Source organism: Strix uralensis, chromosome 21, assembly GCF_047716275.1.
Source record: "Strix uralensis isolate ZFMK-TIS-50842 chromosome 21, bStrUra1, whole genome shotgun sequence".
In the NCBI taxonomy this organism is placed as follows: Eukaryota; Metazoa; Chordata; class Aves; order Strigiformes; family Strigidae; genus Strix; species Strix uralensis.
This window is the reverse complement of record NC_133992.1, coordinates 454,268-474,725: the sequence shown is the minus strand read 5'-3', so window position 1 is coordinate 474,725 and position 20,458 is coordinate 454,268. Positions and strand designations below refer to the sequence as shown.

The 20,458-nt window shown below is 52.1% G+C and overlaps 1 protein-coding gene across 2 annotated transcripts in view; it reads left to right on the top strand.

Moving 5' to 3' along the window:
- The first annotated feature begins 2,677 nt into the window (after positions 1-2,677).
- LOC141953123 (dual specificity testis-specific protein kinase 1-like) overlaps positions 2,678-20,458 on the top strand; it is a 33,272-nt gene continuing 15,491 nt past the window's right edge. Inside the window, exon 1 of one of the 2 annotated variants that reach the window (XM_074891435.1) lies at positions 2,678-2,774. The gene's annotated coding sequence lies outside the window, so the exon portion shown is untranslated. Of the gene's footprint in view, positions 2,775-13,806; positions 13,861-20,458 lie in introns of those variants that run through there. The other variant, XM_074891436.1, reaches the window with a different exon arrangement.

Here is a 20,458-nt window from a genome sequence, read left to right as displayed (position 1 = left end):
ACTGACACATCTGCCCTGTGAATGGAGTTGATTTTAGTCCCTGTTAATCCCTTTCACAGTTTCCCCCAAAGGAAATGGAGCCATGGAGCTGTGGGTACCCAGAGCACAGCCCAGCGATGCCAGTCTGCTGACAGGCGCCTGATGCCATGTGCAAATCTGCTTGTCCCCACTGCATTTGTGGTGTTGGTCATAAGGAAAATGTGAGTGAAATTACTGTGTTCAGTTTTGGGCCCCTCACTCCAAAAAGGCCATTGAATGACTCGAGCGTGTCCAGAGAAGGGCAACGGAGCTGGTGCAGGGTCTGGAGCACAGGTCTGATGGGGAGCGGCTGAGGAAACTGGGGGGGTTTAGTCTGGAGAAGAGGAGGCTGAGGGGAGACCTCATGGCCCTCTCCAACTCCCTGAAAGGAGGGTGCAGAGAGCAGGGATGAGTCTCTTGAGCCAAGGAACCAGCACCAGGACAAGAGGGAATGTCCTCAAGCTGTGCCAGGGCAGGGTCAGACTGGCTCTTAGGAAGGATTTCTTTGCAGAAGGGGTTGTTGGGCGTTGGAATGGGCTGCCCAGGGCAGGGGGGGAGTCCCCATCCCTGGAGGGGTTGAAGAGTCGGGTTGACCCAGCGCTGAGGGATCTGGTGGAGTTGGGAAGTGCTAGGATTAACGGTTGGACTGGATGATCTTCAAGGTCTTTTCCAACCAAGATGATTCTGGGATTTCTGTGAAATGGTCACGGATTTGAGGGAGGAGTTTGTAGCCCCAAGTTGCAGAGTACATTTGTGTCAGGTGTACTTGTGAGTACACCTGGGCGGGGAAGCTGTGCGGGTTGCTGCTGCCCTGAGTCTCAGTGCAGTAACTGCCCAGCCAGCTGCTCTCAGGTCCTGCGCTGCAGTGGAAGGACACTTCTGAAGATGGTGTCTCATTGTACAGCTGCATCTTAGCAACTGTGTTTACAAGATCGCAGTCAATGGGCAGTAAATATTCTAGGAGCCATTAAGAACCTTAACAGCTAGTTATGTCTAAATGTCTTTCTGTACTAGAAAGTGGCTTTGAAACTGCATCTTATGTTGTGATCTGCAGTACCTACCTTTCATGTGGTGAACATGACCTGTGGATATCCCAGAGACAAGGGATTTCTGTTGCTTCCCTCGTTGGCGGTTGTCATGGAGGAGTATGAGGGGCTTGAAGACATCATGTCTGGGGCCTTGGGGAGATGTGGTCAAACCTTGTGGTCTGTAGCAACTAGATGTTGCTCTCCACATGTCAGTGCCCCGTGCCAGCTCTGATGGGGGGGGTCTACAGTGCTTCAGGGGGAGAGGGTCTGTGTCAACCATAAAATGAAGTTTCCTGGTGTATCCACCCAGTCTTCTTTGCTCCACCTGATTTTGTTCTTATTGGAGGAAACTACCCTGGCTGGTTAATCCCTCTGCAGAGGGGATTTAAGGACCCTCACCCAGGAGAGCCTGTGTGGCTGCTTCAAGCATCTCCCCTGCAGCCTGTGTTGATGCCTGGGATAAATGCTGCTCCTGGTTCCATGTACCTCCAGCCACGACTGCGTGGGGCATCCCCAGGGAGCCAGCAGGGCCGGAGAGGAGGGCAGGGGGCTAACTGCCTCTTCTTGCCTGCACCTCTCCCTGGCCCCTGCTGTTCGGTGGGGACAGGAGTGCTGTGGAGGGGACAGAGGGCTGAGCATGTGCCTCAGTCACACATTGCTGTCCTGGGAGCCCTGCCCAGCTCTGGAGCACACCGGAGTCACTAGTGTAGCACAGATGTTTCTGACTGGCTGCCCAGCTCCCTTGTTACCAGCTGCATTCCCCAAGTCCCAGCTGCCTCCTGCTCCTGCATGACCCAGGTTTTTGTTTGTCTTATCAAATAGCCTAAATGAGTTCTGGGTGCTCTTGTAGCGGGGTTGCTATAACCTGCAGAGCACGCAGCAGCGTTTGTATTGATGGAGAAATGTTGTGGTGCCTATCACACAGGTGAGGGGGTCGCCCTGCCCCACGGGTCCATGGAGAGCTGGGGCGCATGGTGGTGGGTGCTGTGTGCACCCTTACAGCGGGGATGAAGGGATGGGATAGCAGCTGGGAGAGGAGGCAAAGCTGGAGGACAGGTGGAAGGAAAGACTTGGCCCACCGTCAGGGATGGAAATAGGAAGTTCTTTCTTTCCTCAGGCTGGGATCACGAGAGCTCTTCTGGCGTTGTGCGAGTACTGGGACATCTCGGTGCCAGGATCTGTTGCCATTTAACAGTCTGGGGTCTAACAGCGGTGTCCTTGTGAGACGTGCGGCACGTCTGGCCTCTGCTCTGAGCAGCCTCAGCCATCATCCGGGAGCCAGGGCAGGGCGGGGGGTTCTAACTCGGCCGGCCCCGGTCCCAGCATGGGGTGGGGGAATGCCTGCCCTAGAGGAGGGTCCGAGGGGGGAGGTAGTTGGGGGTTGCCTTTGCTGACTTCACGGAGGAGGTTGGGTGTGGGGCAGCGGCTGCGGGGCTGGACGCTGGACACAGCGGTGCCGGGGGGGGCAGCTGCCCCGGGAGCTGCGGCCCTTTGTCCCGGGGGGGGCCCTGCGGGGGATGGGGAGGGGTGTCCTGGGGAGACGGGGCCTTGCTTTGGAGGGGGCCGGGGCACGGCGCGGGGAGGTGCATCGCCGCTGGGGCGGGCGGGGCCGAGCCGGGCTGAGCCGAGCTCACGCTGGGGGAGCGGCGGTTGTGCCGGGCCGAGCCGGGCCGGGCCGAGGGCAGCGCGTTCTGCAGAGCCGGGCCCAGCGGGGCCGAGCCGGAGCGGGTGAGTCGGCGCTCGGGCCGGGCGGGGGGGGCTTCTCTTCGGGAGCGGAGCCGCCGCCCGCGGTCCCCGCTGTCCCCGGGCAGGCTGCGGGGGAGCCCGGGCGTGCCTGGTACCTCTGGCACCGAAACCATGGAACGAGCGAGCTGCAAGGCGACGCTGTTTTATTCTTAAGCCCTGCTGGCTGCCCTGCTGGCTGCCCTGCTCCCTCCAAGGGATAGAGACCGAGCTGATTCTAGTGCCAAGAGCCTGCTTTGCGCTTTGTCCTAAAGCCTCCTGATAGGAGCGACTGAGCGGGCAGGGGATGGGGGAGAGCTGGTCCTGAGGCTGATGGCGAGGGGGAGCAGCTTTGGGACGGAGCGGTTTGGTGGTTCTCCTGGCCTGGGCCGGTCCTGAGCGGAGCCAGAGGTGGTTTCTCAGCTGCTGCCCCCAGGACCTGCTCGGTGTCCAGTGTCTCTAGTCTTAATTTGGAGAAGGGCTCTGGGCTTTTTGGAAGACTACAAGAAACAAGTAGATCCCAAGGGGTGGGGGGGTGGGGGAAACAGAGTTGTGCTTGGTGTGGAGTTCTTAGGCAATTGGTCTTCCCTACGTCCAAGCAAGTAGTTTCGCTTTGATGCTGCTCTGATGCTGCTTGCAGGTACTGTGCACATGCTGCCTCAGATTGGTTTGCTAAAGGAGAGCTGTGTTTTCAGCCCAGTCTCTGCTCTGCAGAAAAGATCCCTCTTCCCCTGCCCTTTCTTGGTGTGTCTGGTTTGGAGACGTGGATCTGCCCCAGAGCAGCCCTAGGAGCAGGACCCTGATGCGGCAAGGAATGGCTCAGGGCAGCTCAGGCAGGGTTCTCCCACATCTGTGACCAACAGCTCCAGGGTCTCTTTCTTCCATTTCCCTGCCAAGTTCAGCAATTCCAGTGCAGGAACAGTACCCAGGAGAGAGCATGCTCAAGCTACCGGATCCTGCCTTCAGCTTCAATCCCAAATGTATCTTGTTTTTCTCTTTAAAAAAACCAAAACACCTGGACAGCAGGGAAAACTGAGTTGGAGGCTGTGTAAAACCTGCATGCAAAATGTAGGTAAAGCTGTGGGGTAAACAAATGGTAAAAGGCCAGCACTGAGAGGATTGCTGTTATCATGCAAGGTCCGTCACAGCATGGCACGAACCTGCAAGGGGCCAAACAGACACCAGCTGGAGCAGAAGTGTTCACAGTGGAGCTACCTGCATGTGGATGGTTATAAATCACAAAAGTAAGACAGTGCTCCTGTCCCTGAAGAGAAAAAGAATATAAACCTAAGGTGGACCCAGCAGCGAGGCTGAAGGATGCCCCAGGCTGCAAAGCTGGGACATCAGCTCATCACGGGCTGGGCCTGTCAGCACTGAGAGCCCTGCAGGGTCCCACAGGGACCTCGCTGGAGGCTCCTCGCCTGGCCCACGGTCCTTCCACAGGCAGGAGGTAGGGCTGAGTCACTCCGGGTACCCAGCAGTACCTATTTGCTTGTCCTTTTCCCATTGAATCTTACTCTGCTGGGAACGGGTGCTCTCACAGGAGTGTCGCTACTTGCACCTGGCAGGAATGCTGTGTGAGGTGAGTTGTATCTGTGTGTGCAGCATCTCTGTTGTGCTGGTCCACCAGGCAAGGTCCTTGCACAGTAAATCCCTCGGCAGCCCCCACTGCTGGTCCTTGTTGCTGATACACTTGTTCTTTTCTCTTTAAACCATTAGCCCGGTGATCATCAGGTTTGGTGCTTTCTAGGGATGTTTCAGAGGATCCCAAAGCAATGTATAAGCTCATGGTTTGAAACTGGAGGTCCTCTCTTAAGCAAAGCACCTTTCTACAGCAGTTTAGCAAAGCTTTCAGGAGTATCTTCAGACTGCACCCAAATGTACCTGCACGTGGGGAGTGGCACAGGAGTTACCTGGAGAGCATGGGGCATAAGAAGTTGTGATTTTTATGCCACCTCCCTGTTTCTTGCTGTATGGAGAAGCTTCTGCTTGTCTGTCTTGTGAGTTCAGAAGCTGGTTTTGTGCTGGGGACTGGCAGCCTGTTGGTTTCCTGGAGTCAGAGTTTAAAATATTGGGGCCTTCAAAGAAAACACTTCAGGGTCTCCTACTGTTCAAATTAAGTCTTTCATAATCTCTCCTAAGGGCAGGTTTTGCAATGGAAACTATGTAAAGCAGCAGCCTGGCTTTACATAAAGTAAGGCCATGAGGTTTTGGCTTGGACCACAGTTTCTGAGGCAACTTTCAACTTTGAGCACTGACGGCAAATGCTTTGGCTCCTACCCCATCTGATCTTCAATGTGAGTGCTTAATGCTAGAGGTGTATTTCTCTCACCATGAACGAGAAGTGTTGTGTTGCTGCTATTTAGCAAGCGGTTGTCTGGTGCTGTGCTCCTCCCATGCCCTCGGTGACAGCTGTGGTTAGATAAGGTGCATGTACTGTGGGTCAGCTCCCTGCTGCTGGAGTTACAGTGGGGTGGAAATGGGCCTTGATGTCCTGGGAGAGGTAAGCTGTGCGAACTGTGTCCTCACCAGCCTCCTACTCCTTACTGCTCGGTTGCTGCCAGGGTTGCTGTCTGCTGCCCGCTGCCCTCCCTCCTCGGTGTGGAAGTGGGCAGTGAGCAAATGGTGGTGTACCAACCCGCTGTGGTGTACCAACCTGCTGTGGGCATGAGCCTGCCAGCTGGGGAGTCTGCTCGAAGCACTGCTGCTCTGCCAGCACCGGGTTGAGGGCTCTGCAGTGACATTAGGGGATGTGAAGAGCCTGCTGCGGCTCAGCCTGAGCTGGCATTCAGTCTCAGCACATCTGATTCTTGCTCCCTGTGCAGCGGGCCACACTACTGAGCTGTGCAACTTCTGGCCAAAGTATGTTTTGGAGCTAAAATTCTATGTAGTTTCAAAATCTTTATTGGGCAGATTCACAGAAGAAAACATGCATTGAGAGTTATTCAATACGAATCACTGTATCCCGTCTGTGCTGAGCTGCAAGTGAAAGCCCGGAAGGCGTATGAGCAGAGGCAGGTCTGTGAGCCCAGAGGTGAGGGGCACCCTTCTCACCCCTCACATCTCAGACTTGACAGCCCACCTTGACACTGGCTCATCATGTGGCCTTGAGCAAGTCACTTAACTTATGTTTTAGCTTTAGCTTTTCCATCTGTTAGGAATAGCCAAGACTTTCTGCTTTGCAGTAGTGGACTGGTATGAGATAGCATCTATATGGAGTTGGGATTGACTTAGGGGCTCAGTCTGCTGTGCTACACTGATAAGAAAATGCTCCTCTTGGGTGCAAATCTATTTCTCTTCCCTTGGCCCTTTGGGAGCTGCTGAGTTCCCCGAAGAGAGACTTTACTTCATTCAGTGTCCCTGGCATTAGCTGGCTGTGACATTGGGTGCAGAGCTCTTGGAAACAGCTTGTTTGCCTTGAGAAGCTGCTTATAACGTGTGTTGTTGTGCAGATACTGCTTGTTTAGATAGCGTTACATGAAGAAATGGATTTAATGGGGGTAAATAATTGATTCATTTCCCTAGCAGGGGTAACCTGACTTTCTGAGGCATGCAGGAGAGCTGGGCAGCTTGTCAGCCAGCTGAAGTTCAACTTCCCACAAGTCATATGGTTTTTAATAAGCCAGTGGTGGATTTGATACAGCAGCTGGTGGCAAGAGGAGGGCTCAGATAGGAGAGGATAGAGAGCAGTCCTGGATGCTTGAGGCAAACTCATCTTGGGATACTGCCCCCTAGACAGACAAACCCCACGCTGATGTAGCAGGATTTGAGCTCGCTCTCCTTCAGTCCCCTGGGAAGGACTCGTGTCTTGCAGGACGTATCCTGGAGGCTGTCAGAGCAGGGACTGTCTGCACTGCATCTGCACAGCCCAGCTGCAGGGGCTGGGGTGAGGGACAAGTGCAGGGCAGGGATGTGGTGCCCAAAAGTGCTGTGGAGATGCTGAACTTCTGAGAAAGCACTTGCCTGCCGTGCTGAGGTGGGTCCGGTTACCTCCATCTCAAAGCATGGCCTTTTAAATTATTTCTTACCTACTTATCTCATGCAGCCTCTGGCAGGTAGATTACTGTGGTTTTAGTTCCTGTGTGCAGACAGGATGGAGAGGCCCAGCACCCATGGGGTGCTCCCTTGCTGGCCTCCCACCATCAGCAGCTGTTTCATGATGTAGCTTTTTTCCTGAGCATGGATTAACCTGTTGCAGGGGAAAAAAAAGGTGAACGAACATATCTGTGTTTGCAATTCAAAAACCTCTGCCACAGCTGAGACCTGGAGCCTCAGTCACGTTTCTGATAACACAGAGTCTTGAAGCCAGTGTGTTTTCCTTGCGTGCCTGTTGGTGCAGCCAGGGTAGCAGAGGTGTGCAGTTGGCCAACATGCCAGCGTTGGCCGTCACGCCAGCTCCTGGGAAGATTTGGATGGCAGAGACTGAGAAATGGGCTGGCTGAAATGAGCCCTCTTCAATACCAGTGAATCTAAGAGGATTCGTTACCTCCTGACTTTCTCTGTATAATGTGAGAGGGGGTGGTTTGTTTCTGTGCATGAGCTGCATAATGCAATGAAAGCAGGTCTGAAAATGTGTTTTTTTCGGTGTTGAGAAAGCTTCAAAGCACAGCAGTCTCTGCCAAACCTGTTGAAATAATTTTGCTCTAGCTTTTTGCAGGAGGAGGGCTAAGATACAGAAAATGTTTTTTCTGCCCCGTATCTATGAAAGGTTGAGAATATTTGCTCCAAATTCTTTGTCTTTCATTAATTTGTTTTAAGCTGCCTGGAAAAATCCATCATTTAGCTGCTGAAGACCATAGCTGTAGTGTTGGGGATAAGCCAGCTGGAGTTGATGGGGCTGCTGTGATTAATTTTCCATTGCTGGGAAAAATGTCTGAGATGCTCTAACTGGATTTTGGTTTTATCTACTGGATATTTACTACAGTTCTGCTTTGGCTGGAGAGTGCAAAATGTGCAAGGGGAAATAGAATTTCACCTGGGATGACCCCTCTGAACCAGCAGGGTCCCACACCGGCTTTACCAGGCTGTCTGTCCTCTGCTGGATTCAGGTCTGCTGCTGAGATGCCTCTTGCTTCGGGACCCACCACCACCTTGTCCCCGTTGCCCTGCCCTGCCCAGCACAGGAGTGGCTTGGTCTGACGTGGCACATCTGCAAGGGCTCTGGCAGTGAAAGGGCTGTGAATTATCTGGATAGTGCCCCAGAGGCTCCTGTAAATGATAGAGGGAGAGAAACACATCCAGAATGGCTTTAAACTGCAACAGGGGAGGTTCAGACTGGACATTAGGAAAAAATGTTTCCCAGAAAGAGTGGTCAGAGAGTGGAATAGGCTGCCCAGGGAGGGGGTGGAGTCACCATCCCTGGATGTGTTTAAGGGTCGTTTAGATGAGATGATGGGTGTAGGGGAGAACTTTTTAGAGTCGGGCTGATGGTTGGACTCGATGATCCTGAGGGGCTTTTCCAACCTGAATGATTCTGGGATTCAGAAGGCAATTTGGGGCATGTGAAGTCCCTGTTCTGAGTGATCACCTCTTCACTCCGGGGGCAGCTGAGCTGAAAGGCCTCTGGAATATGGATATTTTGGCATGTCTGAACCCAGGGGAAGCTTTGCCCTTCCTCTCATGGTGGATCAAGAGTTAATTAGTTACACTGGAGCCGTTCCCTCGGGGAGGCACATGCATCTTGCCTGGCATCGTGAGAGTTAAATGCACTGCTGAATTATGCACGCTTTAAAATTCAGACAGCTGGGGGTCTGCCTGCTTGTGTGCCCACAGCTGGCTGCTGGCTGCTCTCTGCCTCCCGTGGACGTGAAGGCTGGGAGCATCTCTTCCCCATTCTCTCAGCAGCTCTTTGGCTTATCTTTTTCCTTGAACTGTGACCTGCAAATTCGGAGAGGGGAAGAGTGATCTCTTCAGGAAGGGAATAGGATGAATGATTTCTGCTTAACAGAAGGATGATGCTTTGTTTTTGCCATAGATCCTGCAGAGCCTGGAAAACAGAGTCCAAGCATTGCTGAATGGGGAAGGGCATCAGGGCAAGGATGGGAAGCTGTGATGGTGGAGTGAGGGAGGGATGCACAGCGAGGCTGTTTAATATACCTCTGTTGTGACTGAATACAGTGGCTTGTTTATTGGTTAAATAAGCCTGAGTTAAAAAACCATTGCCACTGCTCTCTGGCTTTCCCTTCATGCTGATGTTTCTTGCATATGGCTGGTGCATCTGCGGAGCCTGTGGGCAGCAACAACAGCCCGTGCTCCTTCAGCTGAGGGATTGTCCTCTGCCAGAATGGGGGTGGCCCTTAAATTAAAGACTGGGTTTGCTTTGTTTTACCTCAGGTGTCTTTCAGCTGCTGTTCCTCTCTGCCCAAATGGCTGCTATCAGCAGAAGGGCAAACTAAAGCCCGGAGCATCAAGGGTATTTGGGGCCCAGGGTCGTCTCTCACCAGGTTTACTTCTCTGGAAGTGGGCTGTCTCATCCAAGCAGGTCTCCCTGGTGGTTTTAAGAGTCACTGGAGAAAGACCAGCACTTCCCAAGGAAGACTGATCCCACCTCCTAGGGTATCCTTCTGCGGTGTCCTCAGCACTGCTGGCAGGGCACAGGGTGTGTGTCCCACCTAGCACAGGTGCTTTTGGGTGCTGGGGGGTGGGTGGGCATCATCCCTGCAACCGAGTGTCAGAGCCCAGCCTGCAGCAAGATTCCTCTGCCCTGGAGACATGGGTGCGCCCATGGCTGTGCTCCCACCATCAGGAGCCCCTCGAGCATCCCCTGAGCCCTGCAGTTACCGTAATGGCCAGATCTCTGACACCTGACACACGGAGCCCTCACTCTTCTGTTGACAGCTTTAAGCCCCCTGGCAGCTGTAATGCCCAGGATCCCTAATGGACCATGGCTTACTTCAGGTCCCCTGTTTCAGGACAGCTACTGCAGTTGTTTCTTGTGTGCTAGTTTCAACTGAACCCTCTGCTCTGTCTATGCACCTGCCAAAGAACGGCATGGAGCAGTTCAAAGAGCTTATTCTGGTTCCCATTTGTGCTCCATTTAAATGTTGAGCAGTACCATGTGCCACACCATGAGAGGTGAGCCCATGGTGATTGTGGTACTCTTTGGGCAGCCCTGGACTTAAAATGAGAAACTTTGCTCACCTGAGAGTGGTTAGTGGGATATGCAGGTGATCCCAGAATCATTCAGGTTGGAAAAGCCCCTCGGGATCATCGAGTCCAACCATCAGCCCGACTCTACAAAGTTCTCCCCTACACCACATCCCCCAACAGCTCATCCAAACGACCCTTAAACACACCCAGGGATGGGGACTCCACCCCCTCCCTGGGCAGCCTATTCCACTCTCTGACCACTCTTTCTGGGAAACATTTTTTCCTAATGTTCAGTCTAAACCTCCCCTGTTGCAGTTTAAAGCCGTTCCCTCTTGTTCTGTCACTAATCACCTGTGAGAAGAGACCAGCACCAACCTCTCTACAACGTCCTTTCAGGGAGCTGTAGAGAGTGATGAGGTCTCCCCTCCCCTTCTCCTCCTCACACTGAACAGTCCCAGCTCCTTCAGTCGCTCCTCACAGGATTTATTCTCCAGGCCCTTCCCCAGCCTCGTTGCCCTCCTCTGCACTCGCTCCAGCACCTTGAGATCTCTCTCGTATTGAGGTGCCCAAAACTGGACACAACCCTCCAGGTGTGGCCTCACCAGTGCAGAGCACAGGGGGACTATCACCTCCCTGCTTCTGCTGGTCACACTATTTCTAATCCAAGCCAGGATGCCATTGGCTTTCTTGGCCACCTGGGCACGGTGCTGGCTCATGTTCAGCTGTTGGTCAATTAGAACCCCCAGATCCTTCTCTTCCAGACAGCTCCAGCCACACCTCCCCAAGCCTGTAGCCATGCAGGGGGTTGTTGTGGCCCAAGTGCAGGACCTGGCACTTGGCCTTGTTGAAGCTCATCCCGTTGACATTGGCCACCGATCCAATCTATCCAAGTCTCTCTGTAGTGCCTGATGAGTGAGTGCTTTTCATGCCTGAGCAACCAGGGGTTGATTTGCTCTCCCTTAAACTGATCAAGCCCCTGAGATGTCTGGAGAAAGTACCACCTTCCATCTTGTGTTGCTGTGTACCAGAAGTGGTGGGAAGTGATTATTTGTAAGTGGATGTGGGACCAAAAGACTGTTTGGAGTCAGAGAGGGGGCACAGCAGATGTTCCTTTACTGGCTGGCTGCAGCTGGTTCAAAAGCCTCTGGTCCAGCCCTGGAGACACAGATGCCCTGTGTTGTGTCCATGGCTTTCTACCTCCCGTCTTGGTTGCAGGATGCTGCTGAGTGTGGCTTTTCTGTAGAAACAGGGCAGCAACATGTCCCGCAGGGCTCTCCCCTTCTTATTCCCCAGCTTGATGCAAATATGGCTTTGGGTGAATGTCAGCAAAGAGCCATTTGTCAGGTGCTGGGGAAGGTGCAGTACTCCTGCTCAGGGTGCTTTTGCATTGATCAGGAGGAGATGAAGCTCTGGAAAGACCTGGCAGCTGGGCTCTGCTGGCTCTGCACTGATCCAGCTTCCAAGGGGCTCTGTCCGAGGCTGCTCTGCCCTGCCTGAGTGTGGGCCAGGAAACACCCCTGTCCTCAGCTTCAGAGCTGTGGCACCTTTGCTCTGGACTAATGCTGCGGTAGATGAGAGCACTCGCCCAGTGCAGTCCAGGCTGCAGAGGGAAGGGCAGGTCCACCCTGCCTGTCCCCTCACCCATGAGCTGGCACTGGAAGTCCTGGTGCTGGTGGTGATGCACATTGAGGACTCAGCTGAGAATAAACCCTGAATTGATGCCTAATTAAAGCAGTCGGACTGTGTATTGAAGCAGGCATGTGACAGTGGCTAGCACAGCTCCTGTGTGACAGGGCAGGGGGCCAGCTGGGCAGGATGCTTTTGCTGAGGCAGTACCATGGCCTTCACCTTCAGCCCAGGTACAGGGTCCTTGTGCTCAGGGGTCCCAGGCCAGACTTTCCACTGTGCTTGGGGTCATGACAAGAGGGAGAAATGGTGGGAAATGGTTGTCTCCGGGGCAGCTGTTCCTCATGAGCCTCTAGCTCTGGTAGCACTTGCCCCATTTTGCAAGCTCTGTGTGGGTTAAGAGCTAGTCTTTGTCCTGAAGGGCTGAGAAAAGTCAAGAATAGAAAGGAGGAGGAAAGGTGATGCCAAGGAGATCCTGGCTGGGGCTGTAGCCCAGGTGTCCTGAATCAGCTCCTTACTGGACTGTGCCACTTCTACAGAGTTTTTCTGTGCCGTACATGGTGACCCTGGTGTCTGCCCACTTACAGATCTCAAAGATCTCAAAATGTTTAATTCAGTTTATCATGGTTAGTGTTTTCCTAGGAACAGCCTCAAAAGAGCAGGGTTTCGTGGTCCCTCCAGGCTGTCCCTGTCCCCAGTGGCAGCCAGCACCACAGTATGGGAGGATGCCAGAAGGACCCATTGGTCTCTTCTTTCCGTGATTCACTGGGAGTCTGTAGATACAGCAGTCAACAGGAGGTGGGTCCCCATTAGCTATTCTTCACCCAACTCATCCCCTTGTCTCTGAGGGGTGGAGATATGGCTGGAGCATGGGTCTCGGGTCTGCTGGGTCATCTCCGAAGTGGTGCTGGGGCAGTTCTCTGACTTTGAACCATTTGCTGATGGTTTTCCATGTGTAAAATCAAGTTTCTCCCCACCTAGCTCCCAAAGTGCAAAGCCCAGTTAATGCCCTCTAAGCATCCCCAAAATGAAGTGCTTCCAGGGAATTTGGTGCTGTTTCTATTCTGTGGTTTTTTGTGGGTGTTACACAAGCTGGAAGGAGCGAAATGATGTCCAGTGGTTTGAAAAGAGATAGACTGGGTTTAGGAGGAAAACCACTCATCAGGTGTGGGGAGAACTTGTGTGGGAAGCTCAGCAGGGGAGCTTTTGCATTGCTCAGAAACAGCTGGCAAAGACCATGTACGGCTCCAGCAGCTTCCTGAACATAGACAGGTATCACTGCTGTGGCGAGCACAGCGCGTGGCCATCTCCAGCCCGGTGCCTTCTTATGGATAGGAGGTAGCAGATGCTTTGGGAGACTAAGCAAGACATGCAGGAGAGGACCCAAGGGGGAGGAAACCATGTTCTCCCTGACGAGGAGTGATGCTGGTTGTTGCATATGGGGTTTTCCATGCTGAGATATCAGAATGTCTTGCGAAACCAGCAAAGTGCTGTTACTGCCTTTTGGCATTTGAGGAGAGATGGACACAGAAGCTCATTCACTGTGGGGTGATCCGCCAGCAGTGCGTGGCGGGCAGCCTAAGCCTTTATTCTATCTTAGGACTCTGGCCATCTGCACTGAGAAAAATCCTTGAGCTAAAAATAATCTCATGGCTTCTGGGAACAACATAGAGTGGTTGAGTTTTGAGATTTGTTTCTTTGATTTGGGTTTCTTTGGGGTTTTGGTTGGAAACCCCAAAGATAAAGGGCATGGCTTTCACCTGCTGTGGAGCACGTTTGGGTTTCCAAGGAGCCCAGCCCTTCGTGGGCTGTTTGGCAGTATGGTCTCCACCTCCCTCCCCAGTCCCTCCCCAGCGTCCAGCCCTCATCTCTGGGCTGTAACAAGAAGCAAGTTATGGTAATCACTATCAGATGATGCCTCAAACATTTCAGCAGTAAGGTCACGGTGTCTTTACTCATCCTAATGCGTTTTTCTTGATGGAGAGGGTGGGCTGGAGATGTTCTCGCCAGCTCAAACGCTTGACAGTTCCCACACGCTGAACTTCCTTTTAAACACCCACATACCCTGCTCTGGTTTTTTATTTGTATAGCATCAATTAAATATCAGGGGAGAATGAGGTTTATATATATGCTGGTGAAATAAGTGCCATATGACATCAATTAAGGGTCTTGTACCATGAGTCTTCAGAATTAAAATAAAAATCAAAGAAAATGCGTGAAGAGTGTAGCAAAGGGAACAGAGATAGATAGTAAATATGTGGGCTTAGGCTTGTGACTGCCGAGTTGTTACAACTATTTTTTTTCTACTCTTTCTTTTCTGCACCTTTCCATCTCAAAGGAATCCACGTGCCTTGTCAATCATCATTCATTTTGAAAGGTGAGCCAACTTGAAGCCTTCTCTGCTGACTGCCCTGGAGAGTGTTTTTGCTTGTTCTTGTCTCATTTCTTTTCCTTCAAAACACACACTAATTTCCCATCAGGCAGTGCTGTGGCACTTTTTGTGCATGGGGAGTGTTACTGGGGGGGACTTCGCACAGAGACCTTCACAGATGGTTGGGTTAAACTTGCCCCAAACTTAGTGCAAAACAGCCAAGTTCTTCTTGGAAGACTTAGGTGCCTGACTGTCCTTAACCCTGCTAGAGGCCAAACTGCATCTTAGCTGCCCAAATGTCTTTATGCATCCTGGCCCGATGAGTCTTCATCAGTTTTGTGAAAGCCATTTCAAGTGAGACTTGGTTCACTGGGTGTGGGAACAAGGGAGCTGGAGATCAGGGCTCCTTAGATGAGGAGGGGATCAGCTGTGTCTGCATTCCCCTGTCCACTTGTCTTGTGGGGAGGGTGCGAGTTGGTTGCTGGAGGAGCCAGTCCCTCTCCACTTACCTTCAAAAATATTCATTGCTAAAGCTAAAGTTACAGCCAAATCACAGACAATTAATCTCTTCCTTGAAAGCCTTCGGGAAATACTGATTTTTAGGGCCAGAAGATCTTAAGAGCTTGTCTCCCACTTGTTGGTAGCATGAGCCATAGATTTTCACCTGGAAACTTTATGCTTTTTGGTTAGGTTGCTTTCTGGATAACATGCATGTTGTTTATAAATTAGGTGGGATCAAGATTGTGTCCTGATCAGGTCTTCTAATGATTAGGTCCTCCCTCAGCATGAAGTCTTTTATCTATTTCAGATTTCAAGGGGGATTTATGTCACAGGGTGGCCACTTATAACGAAGACCTATACTTACCTGTGCCAAGGACCTGCTGTCCTCTTGGATCATCTGAGTTCCCATTTACTGGATCTTACAATGCCCTTGTCCCTATTACTCAGCATTTTCCCCTCAGCAAAAGGATACTTTAGCTGTCTTGTGACTTTCCTTCATGTTTAGATCTTCTGGGGAAGCAGATTTCCCAGATTTTAGATCTTTCCTAAGGTTTCTTTCTTATCTGGCAAAGGATAGGTTTGAAATCAAAGCAGCTAAATCAAAGCTGGGATTGCAATCCAGGGTGTGATCCTGGCCCTATGAGCATGATGCTGTCCCAGGAGGGCAGGATTTTGTTCAGGTCTGTGGCTCACAGATGTCCTTGTTGACAGCAGCGTAATAAGCACTTGAATTTGCAAAGTGAAAATTATTTATCCTGCCAGTCACTTACCCTGAGCTTTTTACTTTCTGGGCTGTATTTATTTATTTCATTTTATGAAAAATGTGTTTGTGCTCAAATGAAATGCAAGTATCCCTTTTTCCCTGCTGCGTAAATTACTTTAATTTGCTTTCTTGTGGAGAGAGGAATTTGCCTTCCTGATTCTGTTGTGTGGTTTTTGTTGTTTTTTTTTTTCCAACAGAAAATTGTCTTTTTGACTGGCAAGATCAAGTATATTGGTGTTAGTGTGAGGGAAACAGCCAAGCTTAGACTAGATGTTCTCATGTATGTGAGGAAAAAAAAAGCTAATTGCTAACTTGTGTGACAGTGGCATCCAGGGAAAGCCAGCTGGTCCCCATTGATGCTGGGAGCTGTTGGCTGCAGGGCTGTTCTGACATCCTCACACTGGTGAATGTCACTGTTTTCCCTGTGGGAAACCATCCTCTCGCTGGGCAGCAGGAGCCATGGGCTGTCTTTAGCCTCCTCCCCAAGCCAGGAGTATTCAGGAAATACTTCTTCCATTTTTTTGTGGGTCAAGAGCTCAAAGATACCGATGACATATTTTTAGGGATCAGCAACATAGTACTGGTCAGCAAATCCATTTTGGTTTTGCTTGACCTACTACATTTTCCTTATGCTACAAGATGGTTTGCTGTGTCTGTTATAAAAAGCCAGAATGGAAGAAAGTCTATTTCTGTTGAGAGAGATAAATGCAGAGTAACTCTGCTGGGGTGTTTTGTTCATCTGGCTTAGACAGATGATCTCATCTAACGTCACCATCGCTATCTGGATTTGCTTTGCATTTTCACCTGGGAGCTGAGGAGCACTCATCCCTCATCTGCCTGAGCCAAGCGCGGGCAGGGCAGGATGGAGGAGGCTGTAGGGAGCGTTGCCCGTACACCCCACACATGCGCTGCAGGAGAAAACCACTCCACTCCTGTGGTTTAAACCATTTGGGGACTGAACTAATTTACTGATTCATTGATGAGATATAAACAGCTGGCTGTTAGTGAAGCATCAGGATCGTTTATCAGCAACACAACAGGTAAACCCCAGTGCTAGACACAAAATGTTAATAAGCACCTACAGATTTCTAACCATCCTTCTGTACCTGATCCCCCCAAGGCCAAATCCTGCACACGGGTGCACATGCACACACATACAGTCAGTGCACACCGCTTTCTCCACCAGGAGGGTGGGTTCCCCGTTTGTGGACCCCAGTTCTGGCACCCAGTGCTGGCACCCTGCTGTCCTGGCAAAGATACTTGTTTACAGTGATCCCACTCAGGGGTTTTTGCATGGCATGTTAGTAAGCAAAAGTTTTTACATGCTGTTCCCCAGGGCAAGGTCCCAGCCATCAGGCACTGGGCTTGTGGTCCAGGGAGGTGCCTGGGGCTGGTCCAGCCTCCCATATACTAGCAGAGGAGGCTGGGGAGAAGATCTCTGCTTTCCTGATGATGGGAAGAAAAGTCTGGAAACAGTAGCAGGGGAGGGGGGTTGGCTGTTTGGTGGCTGAGGGGAGGAAGAGTCTATGCTTCCCCTTTTTTCAGGACAATTTGCTGTCTAGAAGCAGGGTTTGAAGCCTGGGGTTTGCATCCTCGCAGCAGAGCCTGGGTCTGGACAGATGCTTGGGGCCATGTCTGGCTGTGCGTGGCTCTGGGACAGTCGGTCTGCTGGGTGGGTGGTGGCTTGCTTGGGAGCCGTGGGTGCTGCATTGCTGAACAGAGGCAGTAAACTCCCTGATACCTGCCTGCTCCTGCCAGGCTCTTCCCCAGGCTGAAGCTAGCCATGGTGGTGAGGCCAGAGCCAACTTTTGCCTGCACGATTGCTTTCACGGGGTGCTTGCACAGGGGTGGTTATGGCCTCTTTGCCAGCCCTGGCAGCTGCTGGAGCCTTGCTGAGCCTGTGGCACGGCAGCAAGTGTGGGAAGCCCCAGCGAGCCCCGCTGGGCAGCCAGACCCTTCCCTGTGGGGTGTGGGTGCCTCTCTGGTGTCTGCAGTTGAGGAAAGCCCGTTGGAAGACAGTGCCCCAGGTCTGCTTTTCAAAATGGCTGCTAATTTCATGTTTTAATCTGGCAAGGAGTGGGTTCCCTGCAATGACAGCTCACAGCATCCAAGCATTTCCCAGCTGCCCGTGAGCTGCTTCCTCGGTGCCTCTTGTCACCCTGGGGAGCTGGGAGGTACAAGTTGGCTACTGTGTACAGAGGGAGCTCCTCGCTTGCTGCAGGTGCAGCTGAAAGCTTGGGGACATGGGCCGTTCACCCAGAGGGTGGTGGAAGCCAGTGGCTCCATCTCCCCTCTCCCTGCAGGCAGGGCAGCCTCGAAGGAGATGAGCCTCCTTCTGTACCTGAGCCTGGTCTCCCCACGATGGGTTGAATTCCAGTTGGGAGCACTGGGGATACGGGCAGCAGCCCCAGCACTTTGGCTGCTCAGACAAAAGCACTGCTTTGGGTGCTTTAACCCTTGCTGGTGATGCGAGGATGCACCCTGCCCTGCTGCCGGGGGCTGCAGGCTGTCCCCCAAGACTGCTCTTCCTGCTCCCTGTCCTTCTCCCACCCTCTCCTCCTCCCTCCCCGGCTCCTAGGAAGCCTTCAAATAAATCCTGGCATTTTGAAAGGCCGTTTTCTCCCTTAGCCTACGTGTCAGCACTAATCTGGAGATAAACAGCTGCATTTATAAGAAGATAAAGACTCGCCTCCTACTCAGTGGCATAACGCAAGGGGCTGTTCCCGGCATGCTGGGGGTGCTGCAGGGATTTCTTTGCTGGACAAAGAGGCAGTTGATGAACTAGGTCATGGCGGGAGGAGATTGTACATGGGAAAAGCACTGAACAGAGAGGCCTCTGAAAAGGAAACTATTTCCTGTGGAAGAGGCAGCCCCACGCAGCCTGTCTTGCCTGAGGGGACCTGTCGTGCCTGTGCCCGGGTCACCCTGCAGGCAAGAGGGGCTCCGGGTGGGTGTGCTGCTCCTGCTCTGCTGAGGAAAGGCTCCTCTTTTGTAACTGAAGAGCGCTAAAGTGGAGGGAGAGGCTTTCAGAGCCTGCTGGGTGTGTCTCTGGTGGCTAGAGCAGCAGTTGAGGGTGCTCACAGCTCTGCCAGTGAGTGACGTTGCGGCTTGCTGTGTAACTGTCTCCATCCACACAACAGGAGAGGGCAAACCTGTGTCCCAGGATTGGGGGCAGGAGTGGGTAAAACCCTGAGAGTGCATCTTCAAAGATGGGTCCGATGCTTATGGCAGCCCTTTGCCATTCCTTGTCCGTGTTTCGTTGGCAGCTTGGGGTCAGCATGATTCATCGATCCTGTTAGTGTCCCCTTGTGCCCTGGCCAGTTGTGCAGGATGTGGAGGAGCCCCTCTGTGTCTTGCTGACCGTGAAACACTGATGCAGAGAAATGATTACTTGTTTTGAGACTTATTTACTTATTTACTTGTAGAAAACTGCTTAGCAACTTATTTACTTACTTATAGCAAGTTATAGTATTACTTAGAGTATTTTTGAATATTGCTAAGAATCCTGCTTGCCCAGTCTGTTCTGTGGAATTTTACCAAGGACTGCTGTGTTCGTCAAACAAAGCAGTTTACTGTGAAGTCTACCAAGAACTGCAGTGTTCAGCAAAATATCATGTTTTTGTCCTTGGGAAACAGATGTGCTCTGACTAGTTGGGTCTTGGTAATGAGTAAAGATAGCCATGTATGGATGGTGGAAGTTCCATTGGTTCTCTTAGATAAGATAGAATGAGTAAACCAGCTGAAAACACTCTTGTTATTCAAGGAATTGGCCAAGAGAATCTGTGCATGCTCCAGGGAAAAGTACAAAGTGAGGAGAACTGTGAGCCTTCCTCCCAAAGCCCCCCCCCCCCCCCCCCCGAAGACGCCCCCCAGGAGGCAATGCGCAGGTGCAAAGAGAACATAAACTGCTGACCCCAGCCTCTAGAGCTAACCCAGCCTCACTCATGCATATGTATGTGTGTGTTATGTAATCAATGAATATGTATATCCACACTCGATAAGTTTTTGGTAAAATGTGCTGTGGGTGTGCAAGCTTTGTGGAGAAATCCCCTTGCACCCCAGCCGGAGTAAACATACCTGCTGTATAACTCTCTGAGTTGTAGAGTCTATTTTCCACAAGTCAGCACCACTTGCTTGGCCTGGAGCTGCAGCACCTCCTGTGTCTGCCCTCCTACTCGTGGCCCTGCACGCTGAGCATGGCCTTGGGCAGTGAAAGCCCTTTGCTGCACCCCGCCACCAGCTTGTGCTGGTGCCTTGCAGAATCTGGATGAATCCTACCTGTGGGAAGGTAACGCCTTCAGCGACACAGCCAGAGCGGGTGGCTTTAGCAGCACTGAGTGTGATTCCTGTGAGTCCTGTCCCCTGCTTTTGCATGAGCCTCTTCCTTTGTGCCAGTGTGCGGCACCTGGGTGCAGGCTGGATGGGAGGGGGCTGGGCACGGCTGAGTTTCAGATGGTGATGGCTGTCAGGAGCAGTGACTGTCCCAAGGCAAAAACCTCCAGGCACGCCCCTGCAGCTGCATCCTGTCATGGGATGCTCCTTGGTTGCCTGTCCTTGGGTCAGAGCAGGGATAAAGCTGTGGCCCTGTAACCTCTTTCATGTGCCCTGCCTGATCTGAGCGCTCTCCACTGATCGTGGCCATGGGCTCCCCTGTTCATGAGCAGTTCTGGGGCTTTGTTCCTGCAGGCATTTGCCATGCAAACAGGTAGGAGCCCATCTGTTATGTTTATTTTGCTGGGACTGGGTTCCTGCAGTCTGTGTGGGACTGTCCTGTGGTAGCAACTTTGGGGTCTGGATGCTTTCAGAAGTTTGTGCTGCTGTTCCCCTGTGTTGCAGCTCCCTGAGTCTCAGCCTGGAGCTTGTCTGCTGCTTGCATTGAGAATCTCTGCCCTGCTCAGTATTGTCTGCCTGCTGCCCCATGTCCCAGCCCTTGGCTCTTCCTGAATTCCTGCCCTGCTTAGCCCTGCCACCACATCTTTCTGTCCCCCCTTGGCAGCTCTCTCTTTGGATCTTGGCTGGACTGTGGGTGGGTGAGTTGGCCAGTGAAAATATTTTATGCACGTCTCAGTGCAGATTTTGCCTTGCCATGTAGAAGCAAAATAGCCATGCAATAATCCATGGGATCAAGGGATGCTGATACAGCTTTCTGTTCGGTGCAAGACCTAGGAGAGAAACTTAGGGAGGGCAGAGTTTTCCTTTGCTTCAGTTGGAAGTGTTGAAGAATTACCCTTTGTTGACCGTTGTCTCATCTGGCAAAGCAGCTTGCCAGGCCCCTGGGAATCAGCACGTGCTGTCAGTGGAAGGTGCTCAGACAGCGTTGTAGCACACCAACAGTTGTTT